Below are 23622 nucleotides of genomic sequence, written 5' to 3' on the forward strand. Positions count from 1 at the left end.
TGATATCCTGCCATTCTGGAGCGCCAAATACAGTGGAGTCCCATTAGCATAATAAGGTCTAATGGTGTCCCATCCTCACTCTCTACAGGCAAGTACCGTATTCCATGAGAGTCTAGCGGAAATTCCTTTTTTAAAGTCCTCTGCAAGATGTCCCAGAAGTATACCCCTTCCCAACAATGCAAAAAACGCGGTATATTGTCTCCGGTTGTTTACAGAATAAACAATGTGATCCCCAAGGTAGAAATAAATGCTTCCCCTCCAAAAATTTCTTTACTGGTAGTGTTCCGGTATGTAACTTAAAGAAGAATGTTTTTGCACTTGGCGGCACCTGCATCGCCTTCACACGCTTAAGTACGTCGCGTCCCAGGCCTCCACTGTATATGGCCCTGTACATAGGTTGTGGAAGAACTACATCGCACTAATCCCTATACAACTTCTTCCTGCTAACAGAAGACAAATACTCATACGAAAACCGAACAGATAGGTATCGAACACTCGCGACAACCTCTCTAAAGTAACCAAAAATACGTCCCGATAAATTTTCGGTAGAGACAACAATATCCGGCAGTACATTTCCAAGCCTTAATTGGCACACAGTGCGCAAGAACGGATCCCTTACATCACACACACAAAAAAAAAATCTGCTTACGACCTGCCGCAGAAATAAGTGCCCCAGACTGAGGCCACCGTCCTTGACCCGCATAAACAAATTCGTCCGGCTGCATCGTTCCCAGCCTGCAGCCCATACAAAAACGGCAAAGGTCCGGTGCAATCTCTGTAAGTTCATCCTTGCACAATGCAACACTTGCATCACGTACCACAACCTAGACATAAAAACCAGATTACACACTGTGGCCCTTGCGAAAATTGACAGATGTTGCCCTTTCCACCTCTCAATCTTTTCACGCATGTCTTGCGTCTGTTCTCTCCAGTACGGTTCGCTATCGCGATAACCGTCTAGTGGGACGCCCAAGTACTTTACTGGGGTCGTAACCCAGGACATGTTCGCAAAATTTTCGGGCTTCGTTGGCCATTCTCTGTGCCAAAACCCCAGGGACTTTGACCAATTCACTTTATTGCCTGTGACTTTGGTGAATTCTTTTACACATGCCATGGCCTCGGTTACACCTTGATTCACTGTGAACATTGCCACATCATCCGCATAGGCCTGCAGCTTAACTTCTGCCGCCTGAAGCTGGAAGCCACGAATTTTTTCATTTTTCATGCTATTAAAACACAACGCTTCGATGTAAATGCAGAATAGAAGGGGGCTAAGGCGACAACCCTGGCGCACCGAACGCTGCAGGACGATGGGGGCCCCCAAATCTTACAATTATTCTTGTCGTGCAGCTCCGGTACGCCAAGGCCACTCCCTCGAGAATAATTGACCCTGCATTTACATGATCGAGTATGGAGAACAGGATTTCGTGCGAAACTCAAATGCTTTTTCAAGATCAAGCTGAAGTATTGCTACACCGCTATTTGTATGATCACAACATTCAAGCACACACCTCGCTCGATGAATATTGGTAACAATGGAGCGTCCCTTGATCCCACACGTCTGATGAGGACCGACTATATCTTGATTAACTGACTGCAGTCTACGGGCTAAAATCTTCATGAAAACTTTATAATCTACGTTTGTGAGTGCGATAGGGCGATATGCTGTGACCTGTTGTAACTTTTCTGCTTCATCACATTTAGGAATTAATACTGTGTGGGATGTACCGTAAGACGGAGGCAATTCATTTACTTTGTAGGCTTTATTATACACTGCTGTCAGTACTGGCACTATTTCGTGTTTATATTCTTTGTAAAAAGCCGCACTTAATCCATCAGGTACAGTGGAACTGCGCTACCGAGGCGGATGAAAACCTGTTGCAATGGGTCCAAGCCTAGGGTGGACGCCTACATCGTAACGGCCGACACACACGCTGTCCCCCAGCGTTAACAACGCTGGATTAGGGGAGAATGAAATATAAAAAAACTCCGCCTTGCCCCGGGTGAGGATCGAACTCACGACCTTCAGATTATGAGACTGACGCGCTGCCTACTGCGCTACCGAGGCTTTTTTTTCTTTATTGCCGATTATTACATGCTACAACAAAAGTAGAAATAATAAAAACAGCAGCAGCCTACTTGGCTGACACAGGAGAGGTTAAAATCTTCTCAAGACAACTAAGTCGTCCAGAACAGAGGTCCATTATGGCTGTTCAGCTCGCGCACGATACACTTCTCTTAGGCTTACAACGCTTTCAATAAAATTTTCTCGGACCGAACGGACATTGACATCGGCATGTCGCACTTGCATTGGTGTCCTCCAAAGGCTGTGGAGGCCCAAAAGCATGATTAAAGCATATGGCACTCCTCCTTCGTTTGTGATCGGCAAAAGCCTGATGCCGTATGGATCCAGGGGAAAATCTTTTTTCACGGTTCGTTGGAGGACATCCGAATGAAAAATTGGGTCCCAACATTGAAGAAACACGTGCTCCACCGTTTCAGGATTTTTGCATAGTAGGCAGTTGGTCGTCCATGGGACGAACATCCCCTTTTCATGCAGCCACGCCTTAACAGGAAGTTTGTTACAATGTAAATAAAGAAGAATGTTTTTACGGTTGGTTTAACCGGCATTCTTTTAATTCGTTTTAAGACGTCTTGTCCGGGGCCTCCACGGTGCTGTAAACGATAAATGGGAATCGGCAGCATTGTTTCCACAAGATTCTTATACAACTCTTTTTTGGAAACATTACACAAGTACTCAAGTGAAAAACGCGCGTACAGTAGTCGAAAAGAAAGTACAACTTCTCGCATGTACCCATTGACATCACCGCACATACCTTCACAGCATGAGACAGCGATTTCTGGGAGGAGTCTCTGCAACCTTACCTGGATAACAGTCCGCAGAAAAGGATCCCTTTGATCTCGGAGAAAGATAAAACGCGACACAACTTGGCGCAAGAATAGGTGCACGAGGCCGAGCCCTCCTCGTTTAACCGAAAGAAACAAATTGGTACGGCTAGTTCTCTCCCAGCTTGACGCCCAAATAAACACAGCAAACACGCGATGCATCTTTTGAATGCTGGCCCGACTCGCACACAGAACATTCATCATGTACCACATTTTCGAAACAAGGAAAAGGTTGCAGATGGAGGCGCGTGAAAACATTGATAACTGCCTCCCTTGCCATGCATCTGCTTTCTCCCTCGCCCTTGAGCATCGCTCGTTCCAACTTTCACTTGGGTCTCGATAACAGTTAAGGGGGACGCCGAGATATTGCGTTGGCAGGCAAGACCATCGCAGCCGGGAGGAGTGATCAGGCCTCGTTTCCCAGTCACCGTGCCAAAATCCAGAGCTCTTGTCCCAGTTTACCATACACCCTGTTTGCTTACAAAATTTATCAACGATACTGATCACTTCAGTAATACTGTCTCGATTGGAACAGAAGACTGCGATATCGTCCGCGTAAGCGAGGATTTTGACATGTGCCGACTGCAATCGAAAGCCTGAGATGCGGTCACTTTTGGCAATAGCTAAACATAGTGACTCTAGGTATGCCGCAAACAAAAGGGGCGACAGCGGGCATCCCTGCCCTACAGACCAACGGACTATTAGCCTATCTGTGAGGTCACCATTTAGAATAATGCGTGTGGTACAGTTTGCATATGCCATTCTGACGCCTTCTATGATAATGCGGCCAACGTTCCCGTGCTCCAGTATGTGAAAAAGTACATTTTGCGACACGCGATCAAAGGCTTTTGCCAAATCCAGCTGCATCACTGCAATGCGGTCCCCCATCGCATCACAGCATTCCAATACAGTACATGCGACGTGTACATTCGTGGCAATGCTGCGTCATTTAATTCCGCAAGTCTGGTGCGGTCCAACCAATTTTGTTATTACACTCTGGAATCTCCTAGCTAAGACCTTCATGAATATTTTGTAGTCAAAGTTGGTGAGGCTTATTGGGCGATAGGACCCCACCAACAAACGCTTCTCTGGGTCATCTGATTTTGGGATCAACACTAAGCGATGTGGTGAATGACAGCGGTACTTGCTCACGTTCATACGCCTCATCCTGCACTCTTAGCAGTAACTGAGCGACTATGGGCTTAAATGTTTTGTAAAACTCGGCGCCCAGCCCATCAGGTCCCGGAGCTTTACCGGTCTGTAAGTCCTCAATTGCAGATTCTATATCATTCTCAGTTATAGGTACCTCAAGACTCTCCTTTACATCATCCTCAAGTCTTGGCATGAACGACAAAAAGTCTGAAGAAAAAGCATCACCAATCTCTCTTACTTGGCCAAGAAGGTCGTTGAAGTACTTTTGAAATGACCGCTGGATTACATTGGCATCACATGACATTTCAGCACCATTTCTTATCTGCCCGATTTCTTTCTGTCTAGCGTACCGCTTTTCATCTGTTAAGGCTCTCTTTGTCGGTGTTTCACCGGCCCACAGTTTTTGTGCCCTTGCGCGTATAAGTGCTGCTTTATACCTTTCACTGTCAAGTCTTTCAAGCTGGCTTTTCACATCCCTTATATCTTTTGCATATCTCCCGGGCTCGGAGCTTTCCATGCTTACAAAAAACTGCAGTTGCTCGCGCACTACTTTTTCTTCTTGTTTTTCTTTGTGTCGGTTGGAGCAACTCTTTTCTATGACTTTACTTTTTAGCCGTTCTTTGAAGTCTTCCCACTGAGCGGCAAAAAGACTGGGCCGCTCCTCGAGCAGCCTTTGCATTTCATTTACGATGGCTTTTAAAAATCCATCGTGCTCCAAGAGTTTGGCATTGAATTTCCAGAGATTCCAGTTGAAGCGCGTACACCTTTCTTTCACACCGAAACTTCCTATCACAATACAATGATCACTAAACGCCACAGGTTCAACTTTGTAACCTGTGCAAAGGGGCACAAGTTCAACAGATGCATAGATTCTATCCAATCTGGCATGGCTATCACGTTGAAAGTGTGTGTATATCGGTCTATTACCGCAGGTAAATATGCTGCCAATATCCTCTAAGCTGTTGTCACTAACCAAAGCGTTTAATAATTGTGCACTCCTATCACGCACAGGCGGACGCTTCACTCGATCGGCAGCGGCACACACACAGTTGAAATCGCCCAAAAGCAACAGCACTTTATCACAAACAATGTTAGACTTCAATCTGTTAAAAAATTCTTGTCGTTCCGAGTCAACGTTCGGTGAATACACGCATATAATGCGCCAGTATAACTTCGAAAAAGAAAAGTCAACTACAAGAAGGCGTCCACTTGGACAAGGAAAAATCGACTCCACACTGATGCCTAAGTTATTGCGCAGAAAAAGGGCGCACCCACCCGAGGTGCCAACAGAATGGCAAACACAGACATTAAAGAACGCACTAAAGGTGGACACCATACGCCCAGTAAACTCCTCACTTTCAATCTTCGTCTCCTGTACAGCTACGATGTCCAGCGCATTGTCAGCAAGAAGACGATTAAGTTGGCATTGGCGACTACGAGCACCAAGACCCCTCACATTCAATGTTGCTATGCGCAAAGCTGTGTCAACTTTCATCGCCATACGTGAGGAATAGCTGACATATGATGTACAGTGCCCGCCATAACAGACGAAACACTTCTAGACTTAGTGTGCTCTGTGCGGCGTCGCCAATCCATTAGTCCGTTTGCAGGCACCGGGAAAACCGCCAGGCAGTCCTCCGCCGGCCTTTCCGGACCTTGGAACTACCTCTTCTTGGTACTTCCACCCACAACCGCGGAAAACAGGAACACACTTACCCAGACACATTGCTGCGCTAGGGCGGCGGCTTCCCCGCCTGTCGTGTCTCGGCCGCAAAGTTGGGCCGTGGTTTCAAAGACGAGCGCCGAACTCCCGGGGATTTCGAAGGCGGCTCGTCAGCGCCAGCGCCTACCTGTGGCTTTTCACCGACGCTTTCCTCGTGGGAGCGCTTCCCAGCTATGAGGCCGGCAGCCTCCTGGCTGTAATCCATAGCCTCGCTGTTGTCCGGTCCTACGTTATCGGGATTTTCAGCAACAGCTCCCGTCGCTTCCTTCTGCGTGCTCACGGGTTCTGTTGGAAGGTCACGCTGCACTGGTTCGTCCGCCGCAACTGCGGTTGACGTCGTCGCCCCTCGCTTCGTCAGGCGCGTCAACGTAGGTCCATCCCGTGTCGCTGGCTGCCCAGTTTCACGGGCCGCGTCCTCCGCGTCCGCCTCGTCCATTAGCAGCTCAACCGTGTCTTCACTGGTCCCGGGGCCAGCAATGCTCGCGTAAGTGCGGGCACATTGGCTGTCCTCGTGGCCGAACCGTCGGCACGCTCCGCAAAGTGGGACTCGACACTCTTTTCTGATGTGATCCGTATTGCGACAGCATAGGCACAACGGGGGACGGCCTGGTACGACGACCAGCTGCAACTCACCGCTAACGTTCAGCTGGTGCGGCAAGTCGTCAAGCTTAACTCCGGCTTTCAATTTCAGTGTGACGAGCCTCGTTGTCGAGCCCTTTTCTAGCACACCCCGCACTCGCCAACGCTCTCGGGATATTTCCGTGACTTTCCCGTACGGAGCATAGGCAGCACGTACGTCTTCGTCCGGTACGTTGTGCAGCAGCCAGTGCAGCTTCAGTCGCACATCCTGATTGGTCGGGTCAATAACCAGGCAGCGGCTTTCTTTCACAAGCATTTCTCCGACGCTCAACATCTTCGTTACGGCTTCGGAATCCTTGAGAGTGACTGCCCAGACGTGGCTCATCCGATACGCCCCCAGGGCGATAACATCGGGGAGCAGCGCGTGCTGAGCTAGGGCATCCCGGAAATCCTCGACCCGGTACGGGCGGGCTCTGATATCGGCGTGCAAAAAAACTGTATTTACAACGAAACGCCCTGTAGGCAATCATGGCAGAACAACCTGGTAAGCATTTTCCTCATCAGTGAACCTGTTACCGCGGCCGGTCATGCCGCTGAAGCCGCTCCTACGGAGCCCGTCATCACACGTCCGTCATGCTCGGTGGCCGGAAGTAGAATCCCACTGCGCTACCGAGGCGGATGAAATGGTGCTGCAAAGGGTCCGTGCTTAGGGGGACAGAAGCTGCGATTTTGAACGGATGTGAGCATATATTTGCCATCTCTGGATAATAATAATAATAATAATTGGTTTTTGGGGAAAGGAAATGGCGCAGTATCTGTCTCATATATCGTTGGACACCCGAACCGCGCCGTAAGGGAAGGGATAAAGGAGGGAGTGAAAGAAGAAAGGAAGAGGAGATGCCGTAGTGGAGTGCTCCGGAATAATTTCGACCACCTGGGGATCTTTAACGTGCACTGACACATCGCACAGCACACGGGCGCCTTAGCGTTTTTCCTCCATAAAAACGCAGCCGCCGCGGTCGGGTTCGAACCCGGGAACTCCGGATCAGTAGTCGAGCGCCCTAACCACTGAGCCACCGCGGCGATGTCTCTGGATGCCCCAAAACGCACTTTCTGGCGGCACTCACCTCCCCTAGGTGTCCACTGGTAAATCACTTTGCTGCATAAGCATTGCGAGATAAGTGGTGCCGCCGGTCTACTAGGCCACGAGAGTGAAAGGCTGTATTGTTGCTTTTTAGGGCCTCTGGCTAAATCAGCCGAAGAGGGTCCCCAAACCTTTGCCAACGCGAGTGTTCTGGAATTGACTGAAATCTTAGCGGTTCTGCGCAAGTAGCAGTGAACTCGGTTCGTTCCTGTTCGATTTTAAAACTTTCGAAAGCGCTGCTACGGGGGACACCAAGAGAAAAAAAAAACGAAGGACAAGCGCTTGTCCTTCGTCTTCTTTCTCTTGGTGTCCCCCGTAGCAGCGCTTTCGAAAGTTTTAAAATGATGTACCAACACGCTCAACTGTCCGTGTTCCTGTTCGAGTGCACCGAACGGTTGAGCTTGTTCTTGCTGCGATCCTTGCGCCCTTCGGGGTGAAGTAGACATTTCTGCTTTGGCCTTGGGTTGAGCTGTGCTCCCCTCGGCAGTGATGTTTTTTTCTTATTTTTCGACATTCTGAGGTTGAACCGAGCTGAGCTCCCCTTGCTTATGGCACACAGTGCAAAGGCTAACAACGCAGAACCCTTGTTACACTTAAATTGCGTTGGTTAAGAGTAGTTCCCTTGCGTGGCCGCAAGGCGAGTTTGCACCTAGTAGCCTTCGTGGCGAAAACTACCATCAGAAATTTTAAGTGTGCACAATTCAATCTTTCATTTTTCGGTGAGATATCTCCTGAACAATCAGCATGAGTAGCTGCGTCCCGTGGACAAAAAGTAGTTCAACAGCGTGTCTGTGGGGAGGACCCTTGTGGCCTCCAGTCTGAAACTAAACAACTGAAACGGAATTGACGGCCTTCAATTCGCTGGGGAGAGGGTTTGGTCCTGAGCACGTTGCGGCCCTTCCAACCTACGCGACGCCCTCGGCTTGCCGGGGCAGAGGGGGTTTCTTTGAAGACCCCTAGACCTTTTCCTGAGTTGACGGCCACCAGTTCGCTGGGGAGAGGACTTTGGTACTGTGCAAGTCGCAGCCCTCCCTACTTCGCGGCGCCCTCAGTTCGCTGAGGCAGAGGAGGACTTTGGACTCTTGTGACTTTGGATTTGACAATTCCTTTTTGGTTGGTTGGCGTCGTGGGGTGTTTGTCTTAGTTCTCATTTCGTATATAGGATTGGTTAGCTTAGCTTTTGACGCGTTCATTTTACGGTTCCACTCCATCCCCTTGTTCGTTTTTACGTCTCCTTTTTTCTCTTTATTCATTTTTTCATTTTTTATTTTTATTTATTTTTTTGCCTCGGTGGACGCGGTTGCCCCGGGCGACGTGGTTTCTGAAAATGGCTGAGATCACCGTAGAATACTCCTTGGCTCCACTTATTTGTACTTTGTGTTCAGAGCGGTTAACATCTAAAATTAAACTAGAGCAGCACTATAACACATGTCATGCCGTTAACCTGCTGTGGTTGTGTGCCATATGCAGGAATAAGTCCTGTCTCTCTTCAAAGACCATGTCTAGTCATGTGTCTTTATGTAAGAAGCGGTTTCAGGAGATGCAGTCCAGTCATTACACAACACAGTTTCAGTTCAACCTACTCCGACCCTTGAGACCTCCCCTGGTAGTTGCCCTCCTGAATTGGAAGCCATAGAACCTGAGGCTGGCATTGCTCCTCTTGGCTTTCAAGAGGCTCAGTTTAATGCTCGCCCGGACATTCAATGTGCTTTTAGCTCCCCTGAGCCAGTTTCTCAGACAGCCTCGACTATTTCTAGCATGTTACCCTCGGTTCGTCCAACTCGGGGACGATGGACCCCTTCTGAGTTAAAGGCCTTGACAAGGGTGGAAGCATCCATTGGTAATGTGCGTGCCAAGGTAGATAATATAGCTTCCCTGTTTAAATCTCGCAGCCGTGAGGCAATTGTAAAATCCAGACGCTTTCCGGCTTGCAAGGCAATTCTTCGAAACATCCTCTCCGAATCGCAGGAGGTTTCTACCTCCAGTCTAGCAGGGACTGGGTCGATTGAGGACTCTCCAATCTATTCTCATTGTAGATGGGCTGAGTTCGATCTAGTTGCTCTGGCGAGTGCGGAACTTAGATCGGGCTGAACATCGAATATTAATCAGGCATTCCATGACAGCTTTTCTTCGCGTTTCATCTCGGCGATTGCCCAAACTCGTCGCCGAGAACGCTACCAGAATATTCTGTCTATGATGCGTGATAATATCATCACATCTCCGCCAGATCTCCCTAGCTTTCATGACTCGGCTCCTGTTGGTCCACTAGCGCAACCTTTAACATTAGACTTTGAGGCCACTAGACAGGCTCTTTTTGATGCCGGTGTGGAAAATGAGGGTCTGGCTTCAGCTTTAACTGTTGGACCCCTCTCCATTACGGACTTGAGGGACCTGTACAAAGCTTTTGGTGTCCGTTTCGAGATACTCAAGTCAAAAGTTCAGACTCAGACACAGACAAACCAAGGAAAAAACAAGAGTAGCCGCCGCAGGGCACGTTTTCACGAGCACCAGCGGCTAGACGCTCTTGGACCTAAGGTTCTCGGTGACCACCTATTACTCGATGGCACCAAACCTGGATGCTCAATAGATGATTGACATTCTCTCTATGATGACATCTTTGGCAACCCATCAGCCGTTGTTTCCTCTCCACTCACAACAGAAAAAAGGCTTGAGGTCGATTAGGACTTTGTGGGTGAGGCGGACCAGGTCCTCCGCAATATGTCCAAGCATTCTGCTCCCGATCCTGATGGTGTATCTCTTAAAGAAGTTATTAAAATCCCTCCTGCGATACTAACAGGAATAATAAACAGCTGGTTTGGTTTTGGGGCTCTCCCTCAGGAATGAAGGAGAGCCGAACGGTTTTTATTCCGAAGTGTTCACAACCTAAGAGTCCTTCAGACTTTTGGCCAATTTCCATCTCCCCAATCTTGTATCGACTGTTTTCCAAACTACTTTTGTCCCGCCTACAAGTTTCAAACAACTTCAACTCTTTTCAGTCTGGTTTCGCGGATGATTGGTCCACCTCATCCAACTTGATCCTCCTCCATGCTCTTATGAAATTTTTGAAATCAAGACACCGGCCTTTCTTCGCTGTGTCTCTTGACCTGAAGAAGGCTTTTGATTCCGTTTCACACCATGCCATTTTTCTGCACTTGAGGCACACAAGGTGACCCTAAAAATTCAGCTTCTCTTGCTCGAAATGTACACAAATTGCTGTAGGAAGTTCTGGTGCCCCGGAGCCACTGATAATGTGAAGGTGCCTCTTAGAAGAGGTATCAAACAAGGAGATCCTCTATCCCCTTTCCTTTTTAATCTAGTTTTAGATCCGCTTTTGGCCAAACTTAATTCTTCGGGTGCTGGAGTCCATCTCACTGATTCATCTCTATCCGCTCTTGCCTTTGCCGATGACCTGCTCCTGATTTCGGATACGTATGAGGGCTTGAAAACCCTCATTGATCGTACTTCAGAATGCTTAAGCAATGTAAACCTGGAAATAGATCCCGCAAAAACACAGCATTTCGGTTGGCGACCGGACCACCAGTCCAAGTGGTTCAAGTACGGTCTTCCATCCACGAAAGTTAACAACGTCCAAATTCATAGTAAACAGCCCAATGAACCTATCAAGTACCTCGGCCTTTCTCTATTTGTTAATAAGCCTCCTAAAGTTGTTTCGGAGAACGCAGCTGCGCTGCTTGAACTGGTGGCCCGGGCTTCGCCGAAGCCATTTCAAAAACTTTATTGTTGGCGGCAGCTTGTGCTGCCGGCATTCTTGTATGGTTGTTCCAATAGTCTATTGGTCTAAACACAGGCATGCCGCTTGGACCGCATGGTCAGATTGAAAGCTAAAAAGGTACTTCATCTCCCATCCGGTTTCTCCAATTCCCACATTTGGATGCCTTCAAAGTGTGGGGGTTTGGGGTTCCTCCATCTTGAACGTGTTACTCAAGTCATTAATTTCAATTTTTTAACTCAACTTCTTAGACTCAATGAACGTTTCATCTTTGAGCTCTTGGAACTTGTCTTAATGCCCCACTATCGGCGCCTCGCATAGCGGTTTGAAGTTCCGGAAGGGGTCACCGACCCCAAAAATGTTAGCGCGGCACTGAAACGGGGTGCCGAAAAGGGGTGGCAACACTATCTAACCCGTTATAACAATCTGAATTTGTTTGCGCATAGGCACCAGCCTTATGCGAACGCTTGGCTAAACACGAAATCCAAACTCTTACGTGATGGCGACCGGATCAAAGCGCTTCGTTTAAGAACTTGTACCCAACTAGAGCACTAACCAAGAAACAGAGCAGCGACCCAAGCTCACAGCTTTGTCGGAGATGTGGTCTTCATCGCTAGACCACTTTTCATGATCCAATAGGAATGCGAAGTCATCGATCCGCCCTGCACAGAGCGACACAATTTTATTGCTAAGCAAGTCGCTCGACTTGCTAGGGAAAAACTTCCCGGGGTGGAGGTCAGTGACGAGGCAATCTTCACCACGACCAGAGGGACGCGTCTAAAACCTAACATAGTAATAGAGTCAAGCTCACCGGTCCTTGTAGTTGACATTGCTGTAGTATGGGGTGCCAATGAGGGAATCTTTTCAAGTAAGAATGCTGAGAAAGCCAAGAAGTGCAGCGTGCTCTGGGCCAACTTCCCGGCTGTGAAGAAATTCCAAGTGTTTGGAATGGCCTTTGGTACCCGAAGCACGCTGTGCCCATCAACCATCAAGGTGGCAAGCTTCTTGGTTTGACTTATTCTGACCTAGCATGGCTTGCTTCCAAAGTGTTAATTGGAAGTTTAATACGCCTTGGACGTTTCACCAAGAAAGTGATTTTGTAGTTTTAACTTTGGGGGATGTCTCCATTTGTCCTCGCGTTGGGTTTCTAGTTTTAGGGGATTTGGGGCTGGCCGCTGCTTTTACCATCTTTGGGGGTTTTGTACACAATTTTGGTTTCTCCATTCTCTCGAGTCAAACATGAACTTGGGAGGTCAAGATGGGCATGCAGCCAAATGCGGTGGGCTACGGCTCGCCCATTTTGGACCCGCAACCATGTTTCCCCCAGCAGCGGCGACGTTCACCCTGGGTAGTGTACTGCTACCCTTGGAAATGCATGTTTTTAAGCCTGCTTAGTAACGGCCAATACACATGCTGTCCCCCAGCGTTAACAACGGCGGATTATGCCTGCGTTATATGAGATCCTGTAGAAAGTGGTTTAATAAAAAACTTGTAAGTGTGCAAAGAAGAGCAGCTCGATTTGTAATGTCTATATGTACACATACTAACTCTGTAACAGAGATGCTGCGTCTTATCAATTTGCCACTTCTAGCCGAACGTCGCCGAATGATCAGACTAAAATTTTTATTTCAGTATCAATAGCTCCCATTACTTGGTCCCAAAACAACTTACTCATCTGATTGGGAGCAATGAATACTCTTAGGAAACCCCGAACCCACGCATTAATGTGTACGCTAATTCTTACTTTCCGAGGACGATAGCTGAATGGAATGATTTACCAGCATCTGTCTTACAGTCCAGTACATTAACAACGTTCGAAAAAGCTATCTCCATTTCACACTAAAAATTGCTTGTTGTTGTTTTTATATGTCATGTGCTTAACTACTACATAATTACATCTCGCCTAAGATGAAGGCCGGGAATATAGAAAAGTTTTCCTTTTTCCTTTCCGGTGTGAAATAACTGTACGTTGTTAAAGTGACTGTTTATTAACACTTCTTCTGTAAAAAAAGAGAAGAGGGAAACATTACGCTGCAAAAAAATAAAAATATGTAGATGGCGACGACGACTTTGTATTTCTGTTTAATGAAAAGGAAACCTTTTACGCCCCAACACTATAACGGCCCCAAGGCCAACAGTAAAAAAATTGGATCCCAACAGTCTAAAATAAACGAACTCCGCCTTGCCCCGGGTGAGGATCGAACTCAGGACCTACAGATTATGAGACTGACGCGCTGCCTACTGTGTTACCGAGGCGGATGAATTGGTGTTGCAAAAGGTCCCAGCTTAGGGTGGAAGCCTGCTTAGTGACGGCCAATACACACGCTGTTCCCAGCGTTAACAACGGTGGATTAAGTGAGACTGAAATAAAAAAAAACGAACTCCGCCTTGCCCAAGGTGAGGATCGAACTCACGACCTTCAGATTATGAGACTGACACGCCACCTACTGCGCTACTTTTTTTTTCTTTATTGCCGACTTCGACATCCAAAACAGACACGATGAACGATAAAAACGTGTCAGCACACCTTTGCATGACACGGTATGTTAAAAATTTTTCAGTCTTACCAAACCGTCATAATAAAGTTGTTACCAACCAAACCAAACCAAACCGTCAAGCACATCAATCCAATTTGGCTGTTCAGGGAGGGCCTTATACACTCCTCTGCACCTCACAACATTTTGAATGAAATGTTCCTGTACAGGCTTGACTTGCTCATCTGCATTGTTAAACTCCATCCTGGTTTCCTACAAGCTGTGAAGGCCCAGCAGCATTATTGTATCAAATGGAAAATCATCTGTTTTGTGAAAGGGTAAAAATATTATTCCATATGCATCTAGGGGTAGTTCTTTTTTTAAGTTCTCTGAAGGACATCCCCCCCAAAAAATGGGATCCCAACAGTCTAAAAACGCATGTTCAATGGTTGCAGGTTTGTGGCACAGGAAACAGTTTGTTGACCAAGGGACGAAAATACCTTAATCGTGTATCCATGTTTTCACTGATTAGGTATTAGTGTGGAGTTTAAAGAAAAAAAGGATTTTATCGTTTTTTAACATTGGCATCTTCTTAAATCGATCTTTTAAGTACATCAGCTCCTGGGCCTGCACTGTGTGGCAAACGATATATCGGTACAGAAAGCATTGTGTCCACTTAGTCCACGTAAAGTTTTTTTCTTGACATTACACAAATACTCCGTGGAAAACCGAACATGCAGCATTCTGTAGGCGAGTAAAACCTCTTTAAGGGACCCTCTTATCGCACCATTTATATTTAGTGAAGAACGTACAAGAAATTCGGGGAGAAGTCGATTAAGCCGAACTTGCATTACGGTCCGGAGAAAGACGTCATTTTGATCCCGAAGGTATATGGAACGCGAGACAACTTGCCTCAAAAATAAGTGCGCCAGGCCAAGCCCACCTTTCTTCACAGAAAGAAACAAGTTTGTTCGACTCGTCCTTTCCCAGGTCGAAGCCCAAATAAAAACCGCAAAAACACGATGAAGTTTTTGAACGCTTGCCCTGGAAGCATTCAGCACATTCATCACATACCACTCTTTAGCAGTGAGAAACAGGTTACATATAGTGGCACGTGAAATTATCAATAATTGTCTTCCTTGTCATGCATCACTTCTTTCTTTGGCCCTCGATGCTTGGTCTTGCCAGTACGAATCTGGGTCCCGGTAAGAGTCAAGGAGTACTCCTAAACACAACGCTGGAGTGGTAGACCAGCGTATCCGAGAATAGTGTTCCGGTGTGACATCCCAGCTACCATGCCAGAACCCTTTGCTATTTTCCCAGTTGATCTGGGCCCCAGTGCAGCTACAAAATTTGTGTACTACGTTTGATACCTCAGAAATATTTTCTGCATTTGCACAAAAGACAGCGATGTCATCGGCATGAGCCAAGATTTTTACGTGCGCTTATTGTATCCTAAAACCCGTTATGCTTTCATTATTCCGGATGGCCAAGCAAAGTCGCTCAAGGTAGGCCGCGAATAGCAATGGCGACAGGGGACAACTCTGCCTTACAGAAGATCGGAATTGCAGGCTGTCAGTGAGTTCGCCGTTCGCAACAATCTGAGTCGTACAGTTTGCGTATGCCGTTCTAACACCCTCTATTATTATTTGACCAACATTTCTTGTATGCTCTGATATGGCAAACAGGACATCGTGAGACACACGGTCAAAGGCTTTTGCCAGATCTAGTTCCATCATCGCTACTTGGTCATCAAAAGAGTCGCAGCATTCTAGTATGGACCACGCCACGTGTATGTTAGTAGCAATACTACGACCTTTATGCCACACGTTTGGTGCGTGCCTACAAGCGATGTTACAACACTCTGCAATCTTTTAGTCAACACTTTCACAAAATCTTGTATTCGACGTTGTTGAAGCTTATCGGGCGATCAGACACCACCATAAGCAGCTTTTCAGGGTCATCGCTTTTAGGAATGAGCACTATGTGCGAAGTTGTGAAGGATAGCGGAACACGTTTTTTCTCATAACGTTCAACGATAGTGATTTGCATAATCCATGTTATGGCACTTTTGAAAGCTTTGTAGAAAGCTGCTCCCAGGCCGTCAGGGCCAGGAGCTTTACCGGTTGGCAATGCATCTATCGTCTCCTCTATTTCTTGCACGGAAATCGCCTGTTCAAGCCGTGTTTTGACTTCTTCGTCAAGTTTCGGCATAAGTGGTAACAATTCACTATAGAAACGCCTTTCGGCTTTTCGCGAATGACCCAGCATATCTTTGAAATGATCACAGATTGCTTCCTTGATTACACCACTGTCCGCAGAAACCCCTGCCCCAGTGTTTATCTGTCGTATTTGTTTTCGACACGAGTATCGTTTTTCATCACATATCGCTCGCTTTGTTGGTGTTTCTCCTGCCCATAGCTGCTCAGTTCGCGCCCGAATAACTGCCGCAGTGTACTTATCGGCGTCCATTTTTTTTCCAGCTGTTCTTTGACATCCCTGATTTCATTAAAGCATGTGCCTGGTTGGGCGTTTTCTATACACGTGCGGTATTTAAGCTGTTCACGAAGCTCTGGTTATTTTTGTTTCTCGGCATATATCAACTGTGTACTTTTTTCAATCGCTGTTATTTTTCGTTTGCTTAAACTCCTCCCACTCTACACCGAAGCTCGACGGTTGAGTTGTAATTAGCTTCTCTAGTTCTCGCTCTAATTCCTTAACAAACCATTCGTCCTCCAACAACTTATTATTTAAGTTCCATAAATGGCGATTAAACCGCTTTTTGCTTTCCTGCGTACCAAAGGTAGTAATCACTAGAGCGTGGTCACTGAAATCCACAGGTCTGACTTCATACAAGGTGCACAGTGAAACAAGTTCTGCCGACACACACTCTGTCCAATCGGGCATGGCCATTGCCCTGAAAATGGGTATACCGTGTACAAGTGCCATTTGTAAACACATTTCCAATATCTTCTAAATCATGGAAATAGACCAATTCGTTCAAGATTTCAGCACTCTGTGATGACCCCCATAATGCGCAGGTCCACACGGGACGGAGAGGCAAAGAGACACCGTATGGCTCAGTTTAAACAAACAGATATATTCAATAATTATACATGATTAAGATTCAGAGGCCGGGGCGTCCGGGCTTACGTGCCGACGACTTCATGGGGGCGATGGAGTGGCTCCGGAGTTGGGCTCGAGCGGTTGCTGGTGGTAGCTGCACGCCGTCGGGTTTCGGCGCTGAAGGCCCTCTTGGCGAACGATGTCGTCCTGAGCGTGCTTCTTCCGTACTGCTTCTCGATTTTTATATCCTCTTCTCCACACTCCCTAGGGTGAGGACGCCCACGCCGGAGGGGAAGGAGGGGGGGCTAGGGCTTTCACTTGGGCGCACAAACATACCACCGCACTTATTGTCTCGCCCCCCTCACGTGTTGAGTCCGAGGGAAAGAATGTTGTCTTCGAGGTAGCGCATAGCGTCGGCTGTGGTAAGGCGCGCTCTGGCCCGCTGACAGTTCCCGCGGGTCACCGGCCTCCATTCTCCATCCATCAACTGACACTCGCTCCTCAAGGTAAGGCGCGCTCTGGCCCGCTGAGAGTTCCTTTGTCCTGGAATGTGCTCGGGAGAGCCGCCCCTGGAACCGCCACGCCAATTGGGGAGGATAAAGCCTGTTTCCCCGCGGCGGCGGCGGCGGGTCCGGTTGGGCTTAAGCCCCTTCGTTCTGGTTGTCACTCTCAACGAGCATGGCTGGGTAATTGATGATGCCTGTCATCTGGGTCTCCGTCTACGCCGCGCCGTCGAACGTGGAACCTCGTAGCACACACAAGGAATGTACCTCTTAGCACACACAAGGAATGTACCTCGTAGCACACACAAGGAATGTACCTCGTAGCACACACAAGGAATGTACCTCGTAGCACACAAGGAATGTCACACTCGCTCACCCTCCAGAAGAATGTTCTCCGAACATTTGAGTCCCTGCAGCTCCCCTTGACTTTCTGAATCGCCTCGCACAGTGCGTCCGACAAAACACTTTTCGCGGCACTAAACACCACTGCACAACACCATATGCCTCCGCTGTCATAACTGGCGTCTCCAGGGGCAGCACTGATCTTCTTTTACAGATAAACATGAAACTCAGCACCCAAGCCTCTCCTTTCTAGTCCAAACTGGACGAAATAAATTTACCACAGTTACAAAGGAGCTCCCACTTCTAGCACGATCACGGCACAGACAAAAATATAGATAACGAAAGGAAGTAGGGCAGGTTCTGCATGCGCTCCGCATGCTCTCCTGTGAAGGTGTTACTTAATGACAGAAAGGTTTAACTACTAACTCCGATAACTTAACACATACGCATATAGCAATGTTATGAGCTGCGGCATTACACAATTCTGACCAGTTCACAACTCCGCTCTGTTTACACCATTAGTCCGACTTAGCTTTCCGATTTCGCAGCGGATATCGGCCTTCATGAGTCATACTAAGTAAGTCTGTGACCCTTTGTCTGCTTTGGGACTCGCGAGGGCTCGTGGCAGGAGCCTCTCCTGGCGTTATCTGCGCGGCAACCTCGCGCGCTTCTTCTTCTAGGAATGCATGAAGTAAATCCGGTGGCATTCTGGCCGTCACCTCTGGCGCCTGCCGAACAAATGCAGGAGAGGGCGTTTCTTGCGAACTATCTGCGCGCTCCGCTTCACTTCTGTCCCCATCAAAATCCGCGCTTTCCCTTTCCTCATTTCGTGAATACTGAACCGGTGCCGACTTGAGGCGATTTGCGTGTATCCTTATCAAGCGCCGGTTCACGTCTCGGACTCTGAAGTTTACCGGAGAAAGCTTCTCGACAACCTCGCACGGTCCTCTCCACTTCGTCTGGAACTTACGAGCTAGCCCAATCTGCCTTTGGCAGTTTTCAATGTACACGCAGTCCCCCACATTAAACGGCGCGTCTCTAGCACTGCGATCGTGCACCTCCTTCCTGCGCTTCGCCGCTTTCTTTAAGGCCTCCTTTGCGATGTCCCTCGCCACTTGCAAGCGCCATTCTAGCTCCACCTTATAGTCGTCCAGTGAAGCGTATGGGACACGACGGGGGCCCTCTGGCACTTCACTAGGCTGGTCCGGGTCTCGGCCGTAGAGAAGAAAGAATGGCGATTCGCCCGTGCTCTCGTGTGCTGCGGAATTGTAGGCAAACATTGCATACGGGAGCCACAAGTCCCAGTCCCGCTGGTCGCGCGAAACAAAATGCGACAGGAACCCGGCCACGGTTTGGTTCAGTCGCTCCACCGCGCCGTTGCAAGCCGGATGGTACGGTGTTGTCTGCTTCTTAGCGATCTTAAGCAGCTCGCAAACTCTCCTCATTAGCTGCGACACGAAGTTCGTTCCCCGATCTGTCAAGAGTTGCCTCGGGGGTCCATGTCGGAGCACGATCTGTTCGACAAATGCTCTTGCAACCGTGCCTGCCTTCTGATCTTGGAGTGCTACCGCTTCCGCGTATTTTGAAAGGTGATCGACAAATACTAAAATGTACTTGTTTCCGGAAGTGGTCGTGGGCAATGGGCCCATTATGTCCATACCTGTCCGCTCGAAGGGAGCCGAAACCTCAGGGAACGGCTGAATTGGAGCTGGTCTTCGTCCCTTGGGTGTTTTTCTTTCGAGACAGGAATGACACTTCGCACAGTAGTCTCTAACATCCTGTCGCATGCCACTCCAAAAGTACAAACGCTCCACACGCCTGCGTGTCTTCGCTACGCCAAAATGACCGGCGCATGGCGCATCGTGAAACGCGCGAAGAACCCTTTCTGTCCACGACCGAGGTATGACGACTCTCTCCCAAGCGGTTTTCTCTGGTCTCCCTTTCCTGGTTGGCCTCGTGAGCCGACACAGGGTGCCGTCTTTGCCAATGAAATAACCTAGCTGTTCGGGGTGAGACGGTGCGCCCTCTAAGCTTTCGATTATTCGCTTCAGGTCAGGATCTTTGCACTGCTCTGTGCGTAATTCGGCGGGGTCGACTACGGGGACAAACTCATCTATAGCTGCCACGGCAGCTGTGCGGCTGAGTGCATCAGCATTCAGATGCGTCTTTCCTGACTTGTGCTCAACTTCAAAGCAGTATTCCTGCAGGTGTAGATTCCATCTAGCGAGTCGCGAGCTAGGGTCCCTGACACTCATCACCCATTTCAGAGGATGGCAGTCTGTGACTAGCTTGAATTTGCGGCCGTAAAGGTAGCATCTGAAGTGCTTTACTGCCCAGACAACGGCGAGGCACTCCCTTTCCGTAGCTCCGTACTTTTGCTCTGTGGGGCTCAGCTGTCGGCTAGCAAAAGCAACGGGATGTTCTTTGCCCTCGATAACCTGAGATAGCACGGCACCAACTGCGAACTTTGACGCATCTGTGGCCATAACGAAGGGCAAATTAAAATCCGGGTGGCGCAACAGCGGTGCACTCATTAGCTTCCTTTTCAGGGCCCCAAAACCATTCTCCGCGTTTTCGTCCCAGCGAAAGGCGACATTTTTGGCTGTTAAGGCGGTGAGCGGCTTAGCGAGCTTGGCGAACTCCTCTATGTGCCTTCGGTAGTAACCGATCAGGCCGAGAAACTGCCGGACCTGGCGGACGCTAGTCGGGGATGAAAAATCCGAGACACACCTTAGTTTCTCAGGGTCCGGTCGCACGCCGTCAGCTGAAACAACGTGCCCGAGGTATTTCACCTCGTTTTTGAGGAATTGGCACTTAGAGGGCTTTAGCTTGAGACCCGCTCCTCTTAGTCACACCAAAATCTGCTCAATATCGCGCAAATGGTTCTCAAAACTGTCACTGTATATGATAATGTCATCCATATACACGAACAACAGCCTCCCCAGAAGACCTGCCAGGATAACATCAGCGGTTCTCTGCCAGACAGCAGGGCTGTTGGCCAGACCCATCGGCATTCTTTTCCATTCATAGTGCCCTGAGGGCGTGTTGAATGCCGTTTTCTCGGCATCTGCCGGATCCATTGCTATCTGCCAGAATCCCGCCGCCATGTCCACTACCGTGAAGTACCTGGCAGAGCCCAGCTGAGAAAGCGTCTCCTGTATATTGGGGATGGGGTATGGATCGATTCGAGTTACGGCATTTAGTTTGCGGTAGTCCACTACCAATCGATACGAGCCATCTGGCTTTTCCACCAATAGTGCTGGTGCTCCCCAGGGTGACTTTGAGTGTTCGACAATGCCGCGATCAATCAGGTCCTGCACCTGCCGCTCCATCTCCTCACGTTGGGAGTAAGGAATCCTGTACGCACGCTGGTAAACGGGCGATGAAGTGCCGGTTTCTATCCTGTGCTTTATAACGCCACAGCAGCCCAAATCCAGGTTGGACGCGGCGAATACCTCCGAGTAGTCGTTCAGCAAACCAGCCAGAGCCTCCCTCTCCCTGGATTTTACGTGAGAAAGATCGAACGACACCTTTGGAGCAGCCGAAGGACTAGCATGCTCTACAGTTGCGAGTACCGTATCGGTGGGCTCACGTTTCTCTATCGCAGAGGTGAAGAAAGCCAATGTTTTGTTTTTGGGAAGGCTCAGTGGCTGCTGGCTACAGTTAACCACCCGTAGGGGCACTCTGTGGGCGTCATTAACTGTCACGAGGCACGCGGCTGCCTTCAGGCCATTGCTGAGAGAGTCGACCGGCTCAAGCACTCCCACGGCGCCGCTCTCTACATCTGAAGGCACAAACGCGTACAAAATGTGCTCCGACCAAGGAAGGACGACCGCCTCATCGACCAGCCTGACGGCAACCCGCGAATATACCTTCTCCAATGATCCCACTGTTTGACGGGTGTTAATATCGGTAATGCGAATCTCAGCCCCTCTCCTGTTCAAAAACGGAACTTTTGAGCCGCCCGCATTAACCTCTTCCTCAGAGAATGAGACTACTACCTTCCCTTTTCTCAAAAAATCCTGCCCTAATATACCTGACACTCCGTTTGGCAGAGACACCGTGTCCGGGCATACGTAGCAGGGGTGCTCCAATGCAATTCCGCCGAGAGAGAAGTGTAACCGGTAGAGTCCACTTATGCCAAGAGGATCCCCCGTTATGCCTACAAATTTGGTTCCCATACCACCAGACGCTTCCAACACCTCGCGGTCCCCCTTCCTTCGAAGCGTGTTAAAACTGCTCTCCTTAAGCAATGGCACCTTTGACCCCGTATCTATCAACAATTCCATGCAACAACCATTTAACTGGCAACGCACAACAGGGCATGCCTCGTCGGCCACACAAACTACCATTACCTCATCATCCACTGCTCCCTCCCCACGCTCCTCAGGCTGGGGAGGACTATCTAATTTTTTGTCTCGGTATCTGGAGCCCCGCTGTAGGCTTGCTTAGGGCGTGTCTCGCCTGCTTCTCTTTGTGGCTCCCCACGGCGCACGTTTTGGCAGAACCTGGCGATGTGTCCGCGACCCTGGCAAGCGAAGCATACGATTTCTTCAAACTCTCGCATACCGCGCCTGTAGCTTTGTGGCGGTCTCCGGTTTCCAGCGAATGGGCGCTGTTGAGCGCGCGCTTCAACCTGGCGTTCTACCTGCTGAGATAGCAGCTGTTCTAAGCGATCTAACCGCTCTGTCAAGAGAGCAACCTCAGGGTTGAGCACCGCTCTCTCTATGACGCGTACTCTCGCTGCGGTTGTCGTTAACGCCTCATTTTGTTCCTCATCCAATGCGGCCTCCACGGCTTGGTCGAAATTGCTCGGCTTGCGCGAGAGCACGAACCGGCGCACGGGGTCTTGCAGACCAGCCACGAACAAAGCGGTCATTTCCTCTTTAAGTATATCCTCCGCGTATTTCTTCTTAAGCTGGTCTCCTTCCTCCTCCCTGCTTAACGTATCGCGCGCTAAGCGCTGAAGCCGCGACGCAAACGTTCGCACGTTCTCCCCTACCATCTGTCCGGCGTCACGGAACCTCTGTACTCGCACGTGACGTGGTTCAGTGTCAAAATGCTCAAACGCGAGCTTCTTAAATTCCGCAAATGATTTTGTGGATTTTACTTTTTCGTCTCGCCATGCAAAATCATGAGCAGCTCCTGCCATCTTACACCTCGCCATTCCCAGCATTTGAGCATCGGACAATCCCCCCATTTTCCCAATCTCTTCTAGCATGGAAAAGAAATCGCAGATTGGAACCCCTGTCTTATCTCCTGTAAACGTCGGAACGACGCTTCCTAATGCCAGCATGCTTGCTCCGAGCGACGGCTGTGGAGTGGGAGCTCCCTCAGATAAAGACATTTTTTTTTTCAAGCCCTCCGGTGCCTCAAGCCTCTCAAATGGGGGTAAAAGTCCCACAATCAGTCCCGTGATTCCCTTTTGATTACAAATTTGAAGTCATGAATGTCGCAGCATTCAGAGGACATTTGCTTTTGAGACCCCACTTCTGACACCAGTGTGATGACCCCCATAATGCGCAGGTCCACACGGGACGGAGAGGCAAAGAGACACCGTATGGCTCAGTTTAAACAAACAGATATATTCAATAATTATACATGATTAAGATTCAGAGGCTGGGGCGTCCGGGCTTACATGCCGACGACTTCATGGGGGCGATGGAGTGGCTCCGGAGTTGGTCTCGAGCGGTTGCTGGTGGTAGCTGCACGCCGTCGGGTTTCGGCGCTGAAGGCCCTCTTGGCGAACGATGTCGTCCTGAGCGTGCTTCTTCCGTACTGCTTCTCGATTTTTATATCCTCTTCTCCACACTCCCTAGGGTGAGGACGCCCACGCCGGAGGGGAAGGAGGGGGGGCTAGGGCTTTCACTTGGGCGCACAAACATACCACCGCACTTATTGTCTCGCCCCCCTCACGTGTTGAGTCCGAGGGAAAGAATGTTGTCTTCGAAGTAGCGCATAGCGTCGGCTGTGGTAAGGCGCGCTATGGCCCGCTGACAGTT

At 49.0% G+C, this 23622-nt stretch overlaps 1 non-coding gene and 2 pseudogenes across 1 annotated transcript; all 3 read right to left on the bottom strand.

The window, feature by feature from the left end:
• Nucleotides 1–1995: 1995 nt before the first annotated feature.
• Nucleotides 1996–2068, bottom strand: TRNAM-CAU (transfer RNA methionine (anticodon CAU)). Its single transcript has one exon. It is a non-coding gene; the product is annotated as a tRNA-Met (tRNA).
• A 90-nt stretch (nt 2069–2158) lies between these two features.
• On the bottom strand, nt 2159–3322 carry LOC144134913 (uncharacterized; annotated as a pseudogene).
• A 2470-nt stretch (nt 3323–5792) lies between these two features.
• Nucleotides 5793–6950, bottom strand: LOC144134111 (uncharacterized; annotated as a pseudogene).
• Nucleotides 6951–23622: the final 16672 nt, after the last annotated feature.

The sequence above is a fragment of the Amblyomma americanum genome, chromosome 5, assembly GCF_052857255.1.
Source record: "Amblyomma americanum isolate KBUSLIRL-KWMA chromosome 5, ASM5285725v1, whole genome shotgun sequence".
Classification (NCBI taxonomy): Eukaryota; Metazoa; Arthropoda; class Arachnida; order Ixodida; family Ixodidae; genus Amblyomma; species Amblyomma americanum.